This window comes from Eptatretus burgeri, chromosome 14 (genome assembly GCF_056783735.1).
Source record: "Eptatretus burgeri isolate ZD-2024b chromosome 14, Ebu_testis_v1, whole genome shotgun sequence".
In the NCBI taxonomy this organism is placed as follows: Eukaryota; Metazoa; Chordata; class Myxini; order Myxiniformes; family Myxinidae; genus Eptatretus; species Eptatretus burgeri.
This window is the reverse complement of record NC_140974.1, coordinates 53,497,995-53,506,904: the sequence shown is the minus strand read 5'-3', so window position 1 is coordinate 53,506,904 and position 8,910 is coordinate 53,497,995.

The window sequence follows — 8,910 nt, the reverse complement described above, 5'->3', positions numbered from 1 at the left end:
AATCCAATATGGCCGCCATACCACGTGACCTACGTCATCAAATGTTTCATAGTATAAACTTCAGGTGGTGAGAAATAATCCTGTTAAGTTTCGTTGAATTTCATCCGACAGTTTTCCCTCCAGATCCGCCACAAAATCGGTCAGTAGAACATAAAAACGGCGTTAATAATAATAATACTAACGAATTCAATAGGGCTTCAGCACTTGCTTGAAGCCCTAATGAAAAACGAAATGAAAGGAATGAACAAGCAAATGAGGGAAGAAATGAAAGAGCTGCGGGGTGAGACGCAGAACATGGGCCGATGCCTGCAGGCGGGCATGAAGGCCGTGAGCAGGGAGCTTAAAATGGCGACTCCACGTGTAGATGCGAACGAGCTGGGTGGGGGTGCAACGGCTGACAGGCCCGCGGTGGAGGCGGGTGAAAAAATAATTCGGGGGGCGTGTTGGGCGAGGGTCGTGACGATGACCGAAAGGGAAAAATTAAATGGGGAGACCAAGACGTGTGAGACGAGACACGAGGTGACGACAAAGGAAATAAAAATAGTTGAGACAAGGGAGGTAAAGGGTGAAGAGGTGACTGAGTTGGCAGAGACACGGGAGATGGGAACAATAGAGGGAAGACTACACGATGAAGACGGGGTAAGTGACGCACACACACACGGAGGTAGTGGAGGACAATGGGGGTGAGCTGGTGGACTGGGTGGAGGCCCGGTGCGAGCAGCTGGATGGCCTCCTCCAGGAACGAGGGGAGGGAGTATGCCCCCTTGAGGCGAGTCACGACCAGGTGAGTTCGGTCGTGCTTTGCGAGGTCGAGGGGAGGAGTGCTGCGAACGGGTGCACGGAGAGCTTGGGGGGTATAGAGGCCCCGGAGACCCTTGTGGGGACACAAATCCCCAGTGTGGTTGTCCCTGTGTGTGTGGTGCAAGGTGTGAGTGCGTCCCCGTGTGTGGAAGCGACCCCGTGTGTGAGTGGTGTGGTGGCGATGGTGCCGGAGTACGTGCTTCCCAGCACGCCGTGTGTGGATGAGGCACCGTGTGTGGAAGAGGCCGTGTGTGTGGATGAAACGGCCAGTGTGGATGAGGCACCACGGTTGAGTGCCCCCGCGTGTGTGGATGAGGCACCGCGGGTGAGTGCCCCCGCGTGTGTGAGTGAGGAACGGTGTATGAGTGAGGCACGAGTGAGTGAAAGGCCGCGAGTGCGTGGAGCCACGTGTGTGAGGGAGATGGCATGCGTGAGTGAACGGCCGAGTGCAAGGGAGACCGTGTGTGTGAGAGAGCGGTATGTGAGGGAGATGTCGGTTGGCATGCGGGAGCACGCAGCCGCGTCTCCCGGTGTGAGTTTAATGGTGTGGAGTGTGAGCGTCGTAACACGCAGGTGTGCGTGGGTCGAATGGCGACGACGGCGACATGTGAGGAAAGAAAGCCGAGTAGCGGCTGTAGTTGTTTCGGGGACCGTGCCGGGTTCACCCAGCAGTGAGCACGAGGTCCGTGCTGTGCAACGCACGAGACCGCCACGTGCTCGCTTGCGAGAGTGAAGTCCCGGTCCGGAAACGCACGCGGTGGATTTGCCGATCCCGCGGACGGACAAAGTTTAGGCAGGATTATGGATTTGGACCGGATGGGTTCTCCACGCGATCGTGTGTGTTAAGCTCCAACGGGCAAAGCACATGTGTTCGCGTGGGGAACCCCTCGAGACGTGGGGCTTGTGTTTTTTTTTTATGCGCACGGTGACGTCATGGCTGCACGTGGGGTTGGAATCCGGCAGGAGGGGTATCCCTGCCGGATGGTACCGTCCAAGGAGGGACGAGGTACACGTGCAGCTGCATGACGTCACGGGCAGGTGCAAAGTGCGCGAGTTGCCGCGCTGGTGCTGCGCATGTAAAGAAAAGAAAAAAAAAAAAAGCAAGCCTCACTTTCGGGTGCACAGGATTCCTGGGCAAGGGGTGGAAGACCCCCTTGACCAGGGCACAGGATGGAAACTAGTTAGGGGGAAGGGTTAGCTTAGCTAGACCGACTTCATGGGGCAGGGGTAAGTCCTCATGGAGTCCGTGGAATGGATTAGTTAGAGGGATTGTTAGTCAGATTTAGGTTGGGAAATTGATTAATGGGATTATTTGGAGACATGGACAGACTTGTGAATGTGTAGAGGGGACATAGCTTAGCTATGTAGTGTTAAAAGGAACGTGCTGTAGTTGAAGGGACGACGTGGGAGCACGAGTTAGTTAGGGGATGTAGTTAGGAGGATGGAAGAGTTCAGCGGTATGTGTGTTGAAGAGTTGGTGAGTTGTGAGGTGAGCACTTGTGGGTGAGTGAGGCCAGCGGGTCTGTGTGAGTGGACCGAATGGGGAATGCATGGTGCGATGAGTGATTGGGGGGAGGAGTGACTCCCGCCCAAGGGACCCCGGGGTCAGTGTAGAGTGAGTTAGGGGGTTAGTTAAATTGAAAAATGGAGGTCGTTTTGTTGTTGGTGTGAATGTAGGCTCGAAACCCATTTGGAGGGGTGCAGGAGCCCTGTTGACGGGCTGGGAGCGTGGCTGCGAAAGGTGAGTATCGCTGAGTGGGTACCCCGGGCACCAGGCTAGTCGGCCGTGGTAGGCCAAGGGCCCATGGGGGGCCGGGATAGCGTAGTGGGCACGGGTGCGCCTGCTTGGTGCGGGGGCCCGGGGCGCCGTTAGCCGCGTGGGCAGTGTTGTGGGCACGGGTGACCCTCGGAAAGGGGCCCGGGAAGCCAGCCTGCCACGTGTGCGTTTCAGGGGAGGTGCCATGGGGGGCACTCCCCGGTGTTTAGGGAGCTGGTAGGCTCGGAGGCAGTGTAGTGCCCGGGGGTGCCATAGCGGGAGATTCGGCAGAGGGTCGTGCCTGCCAAAGGGAGCCACGCGTCCCAGCCATGAGACCGTGTGAGGGCACGGAGAGAAAATTGGGGGGCGAGGCCCGAAATTGTGAGGACACCAACACAGGCGACGGGAATCTGGGTTGATAGAACCAATAGTTTAAGCGAGAGGCGCTTGTTGAAAGCCCCGGGGTAGTTTAACAGGTTAATGGTTAGGGTAGATTAGGAAGTGTACCCCTCCGCACCATCCATCCCCTCGCTCTCGTTGTGGGCCGCTGGACCCACTTTGGGTTAGATCGCTGAAGTCTGGGGAGGCCATTCTGAGGCTTGGATTGGGCCTCGACACAGGACGCTAGCTCTCCCTTGTTCCCCTCCGGGAAGGGAACGTAGGGGTTGGGAGTAGGCTAGGTGACAGGATAGGTTAGCCGAACAAGGACAGAAAAGGGGGTTAGGGGACGATTTATAGTGGGGAAGTAAAAATAAAAAAATAAGTTGGGGCTAAATTGGGGTTTGACAAATTAAGGGAGTGGGTATAGACAATGACAGGCAAAGGCGATAGGTTGGGAGGGAGACCGTAGAGTAGGTCCGAGCCCGCCTTCCGAGTGGCCAGCACCACCGCACTCCCTCCACCAACCTCCACTGCACGGCAAAGGCTGGCCAGCTTCATCTGCTGGCTGCGTTGCTGCAAGGCAAAGGCCGGTCCACTTCGTCGGCAGCTGTTGTTTTGCTGCAAGGCCTGTGCCGGCTGGATCGTCTGCAGCTGCTGTGCTGCAAGGCCTGTGCCGGTCGGATTGTCTGCAGCTGCTGTGCTTCAAGGCCTGTGCCGGCCAGTTCATCTGCCGGCTGTGTTTGCCTGCAGCGGCCTTGTTCTGCAGGCGGTGTTTGCCTGATCACCTTTGCCATGCCATGCCCACTGCCCCTGTTCACCAGCCCCGTTCAATTTTTGCTTTGCTCCCCGCTGTTCATTGCCATGTGCGCCAGGATCAGAAAGCAACAGTTTGCAAGCTGCAAGAACTGCCCTGTTGGCAGCTACAACACGGGCCTGCAGTGGCGGCCCGTGCACCGTGTTTGCGTGCATCCATTCATCCATCCATTCGTTGTGCTCATTGCGTGTGCCACTTGAGCTGGCACGGAGACTGCGTTTGTGCAGCCCATGCACCGTTGTGGTTCACTGCGTTCAGTTCAAAAGGGAAGGCCTTGGACTGCGTGTGAGCAGCCGGCCACGTTCCCTGTCACCTGCATTGTTTGAGCCAGAGACTGCATGCGAGCAGCCTGGCTCCCTGCTAACTGCTTTCTTTTTGCAGAGTCCATTGATCCTGGGCCATGGTTTAGTGTAAAACTTGTAAGTTAAGGTTAAGATGTACTGTACATATGAGTGCGCCCCCGGCATGTCTGTCTTAGCGCCGGCAATTTTATTTAAGTCGTCCGTGTGAGTGAGTTTGTTTAGGTAGTTACTCAGCCCTCAGGTTATTTATTTTGGGGACACGAATACCATGAATGTCGCACTCAGGGATCCGTAGGTAAAATGTACTAGGGGAAAACTACACATGATGGCACACGAAAATTTGACGACTCGGGACGAGTCTGTAAAAAGGGGAGGGGGTAGTGTTGTGGTTGAAGAAATTCGCAAACCACCATTCAGGTCCCTTAGGTGAGATATCTCTGTAAGTATATGTGTAGTTAGGCCCAAACCCGTTGTCTAGAGGGAATAAATGTCATTCACTCGGGCTGCGACTCTTCAGGATAGCCGTTTTTCTTTTACTATCTTTATTTTGGACCAGCCGCCATTACTACCACCACAACCACCACCAACCACGTCTCAACAGCCATCACACAACAACCACCAACCGCAACGCCGCTTCACAACCACAGCCACGACCCTTGCCGTCACATCTCGCTCTTGCAACCATCGCATCACCGCCATTCCCGCGCCGCTTGTGGACACCGATCCTGGACTCGTGCAGGGCGCGCGCCGAGCGGCGGGTGCAAAAACACCAGCCTTTCCCAAGAAATCGGATCAAGAACGATTCACGCCCACTTCTGTTCCGTCCTATCGGCGAGCGTGGGGCGATTTGGCCCCGCCTCCAGGTGCGTCGGAGTATAATCGCTATATGCAGTTTCGCGGATCAAAAATCATTCACGCCCACTTTTCCTCTGTCCACTGGGGAGCCAGCCAGAGGTGAAGGGTCGAAGGTGAAGGAGCGAAGCCCCGGGGGCTATAAAGGGTCGCGTTCGCTCGCCAAAAGAGTAGTTGAGTTGGAAAGAGTTGAGAGTTTCTGAGAAGAGGAAAGCAGTTGGACGCAGTTGGACGGAGCTGAGAAGAGTGGAGAGTTGGAGAGTTGTGGCGGCGGCGAAGGCAGTCGAGAGGGCGCTCGTGTCAGAGTCGGGGAGCTGCGGAGAGGGGAGGCCGGTAACGCGACCGAGGTCGCGGTGGAGACGCTCGTCGCGGGACCCAAGCCAGCGAGATATCCTCATTCCCCCGAGCATCAACAACCCCCTCCTGTTTCCCCCCGCGCTGAGATAGTGTGAGAAGGGGGCCCCGTTCCCACCCCATTCCAGGCAGTGCCAGCGAGGCCCGCGGAGTCGGGGCGCCGCCGCAATCTTGCGGCTCATCACCAGACGGGTAGGCTCGACGCGGTCTCGGCCCCAGGCCCGTCTGCCCCCCCCCCTCATCGTTGAGGGTAGTCCCTTTTTCTTTTGCTTTGAGTATATGTGTTGTTGGCGCCGTCTGTGAAGTAAAACTGTATAAGTGTTGCCGTGTGCTCGGTAGTCGGTAGTAGATCTGCATTGTTACATTTGCTTTTTGTGCAGAATTGTTGTGCTTCTTCTACTTTTACATTTGCTTTTGGTGTATAATTGTATATGTGTGCTTTCCGTTTGCCGCGGAATAAATGTGCTTTATGTTGAACTGTTTTTCCCGTTTCGCTTCGTCTTTTCCTTTATTGAATCTCCATCTTACTTCACGTAAAGGGTTGGTTGTGGGCAAAATACGCCCGATAATTAATCGAACCGTCGAGGTTGATGATAACACCGCTCGGTTATCCCGATAGTACGGAACGGGTCGCTTAAAGTGGCCCGTGTCCGAAGTCGACCTGCGGTGAGGTGCGATCGCCCGGTCTACCCTCCGTGTGGGTACTTAGGTAGGTCGAATTTGGCGAGCAACCCTATCCCACGCGGGGGGGGGCGATTGTCACGATCGTGGTGAGGCCGAAAGGCCCACCCGTGACTAGTTCCCGGCGTTAGTCCGAGAGGGTCACGACGGGATTGTCCGTCCGGTGGGCGACGTGCCGCGATTCGAGTTACGTGGCCGCTCGCACGCCGGCGGGCGCGAATCCGCAACAATATATATGTGTGTGTGTGTGTGTGTGTGTGTGTGTGTGTGTGTGTGTGTGTGTATATATATATATATATATATATATATATATATATATATATATATATATATATGTGTGTGTGTGTGTGTGTGTATATATATATATATATATATATATATATATATATATATATATATATATATATATATATATATATATATATATATATATATATATATATATATATATATATATATATATATATATATACATACATATATATATATATATATATATATATATATATATATATGTGTGTGTGTATGTGTATGTGTGTATATATATATATATATATATATATATATATATATATATATATATATATATATATATATATATATATATATATATATGTGTGTAGGTTGACTCGGCGGTTGACTCAGCCTGCCATCCTTCCGAGGTCGGCGAAATGAGTTCCAGTTGTATGCCCCGGTTTGAATCGGTGTACCATATCCCTGTGTGTCGTAAGAGGCGACCAGGGTTGCGTCAGGAAGGGAATCCGGCATTAAAACCTATGCCAAATCATTATGCGGACAACAAAACGAATTTCCATACCAGATCGGTCGAGGCCCGGGTTACCAACGACCACCACCGGTACCGGTGTTCAGCAGGGTACCAGTGGATATTGTGCTCCTGCTGGGCAAAGGAGGAGAAGGAGACGGTGAAGGCGAGTCCGGAGGCAGTGGGAGAGGGGGAAGGGTAGAAGTGTGGAGGTGAGAGTTGGAACTGAATGTTGGGATGATGACTGGCAAAGGGCGAGAGTTGGCTGATATGATGGAGAGAAGAAAGGTGGACATACTGTGGGTACAAGAGACCAAGTGGATGGGGAGTAAGGCTCGGAGCATTGGAGGTGGTTTCAAACTGTTCTACCATGGTGTGGATGGCAGAAGAAATGGTGTCAGGGTAATCCTGAAGGAAGATTATGTCAAGAGGGTATTGGAGGTAATGAGAGTGTCTGACCGAGTGATGAGTGTGAAGTTGGAAATTGAAGGGGTGTTGATGAATGTCATCAGTGCATGTGCCCCACATATGGGGTGTGAGATTGAGTATAAAGAAGATTTCTGGAGTGAGTTAGATGAAGTGGTGGAGAGTGTATCCAAGGATGAAAGAGTGGTGATTGGAGCAGATTTCAATGGGCATGCTGGGGAAGGGAATAAAGAGGATGAGGAGGTGATGGGTAGGTACGGTCTCAACAAGAGAAATGTGGAAGGGCAAATGGTGGTGGAGTTTGCAAAAAGAATGGAAATGGCAGTGGTAAATACGTATTTCAAGAAGAAGGAGGAACTCAGGGTGATATACAAGAGTGGAGGAAAGTGCACACAGGTGGATTACCTCTTAAGCAGGAGATGCAACCTGAAAGAGATTAGTGACTGTAAGGTGGTGGCAGGGGAGAGTGTAGCTCGACAGCATCGATTGGTGGTCTGTAGGATGACTTTAGAGGTGAGGTTGAGGAAGAGAGTGAGGGCTGAACCAAGGACTGGATGGTGGTAGCTGAAGGAGGAAGACTGTTGCGTGAAATTTAGGGAGGAGGTGAGACAGGCGTTGGATGGTGGTAAAGATGGGTGGGATGATTGGGCAACTACAGCAGAAGTGGTGAGGGAGATAGCTCGGAAGGTACTTGGTCTGACATCTGGACAGAGGAAGGAAGATAAGGAGACTTGGTGGTGGAACGAGGAAGTACAGGAAAGTATAAGGAAGAAGGGGTTGGCGAAAAGGAAGTGGGATAGAGAGATGAAGAAATTCGGCAGGAGTACAAGGAGTGGCGGCGAAAGGCAAAAAGAGAGGTGGCGAAGCCCAAGGAAAAGGCATATGACGAGCTGTATGAGAAGTTGGATACAAAGGAAGGGGAAAAGGATTTATACCGATTGGCAAGACAGAGGGACCGAGCTGGGAAGGATGTGTTGCAGGTTCGGGTGATAAAGGACGTCAATGGGAATGTGCTGACGAGTGAGGAGAGTGTGTTGAGAAGGTGGATGGAGTACTTTGAGGAGCTGATGAATGAAGAAAATGAGAGAGAGAAGGTTGGAAGAGGTGGAGATAGTGAATCTGGAAGTGGGGTGGATCAGTAAGGATGAAGTGAGGACTGCTATGAAGAGGATAAAAAAATGGAAAGGTGGTTGGCCCAGATGACAAACCAGTGGAGGCATGGAAGTGCTTTGGAGAGATGGCAGTGGGGTTGTTAACCAGATTGTTTAATAAAGTCTTGGAAAGTGAGAGGATGCCGGAGGAGTTGAGATGAAGTGTACTGGTTCCGATTTTCAAGAACAAGGGTGATGTGCAGAGCTGTGGAAATTACAGAGGGATAAAGTTGTTAAGCCACACCATGAAGTTGTGGGAAAGAGTAGTGGAAGGTAGGTTGAGAGGAGAGGTGACGATCTGTGAGCAGCAATATGGGTTTATGCCAGGAAAGAGCACCACTGATGCGATGTTTGCTTTGAGAATGTTGATGGAGAAGTAAAGGGAAGGCCAGAAGGAGTTACATTGTGTGTTTGTGGATTTAGAGAAAGCTTATGATAGGGTGCCAAGAGAGGAGTTGTGGCATTGTATGAGGAAGTCGGGAGTGGTGGAGAAGTATGTGAGGATCGTGCAGGATATGTATGAGGACAGTGTGACAGCGGTGAGGTGTGCGGTAGGAATGACGGACCGGTTTAAGGTAAAACTGGGATTGCACCAAGGATCGACTCTGAGCCCTTTCCTGTTTGCAATG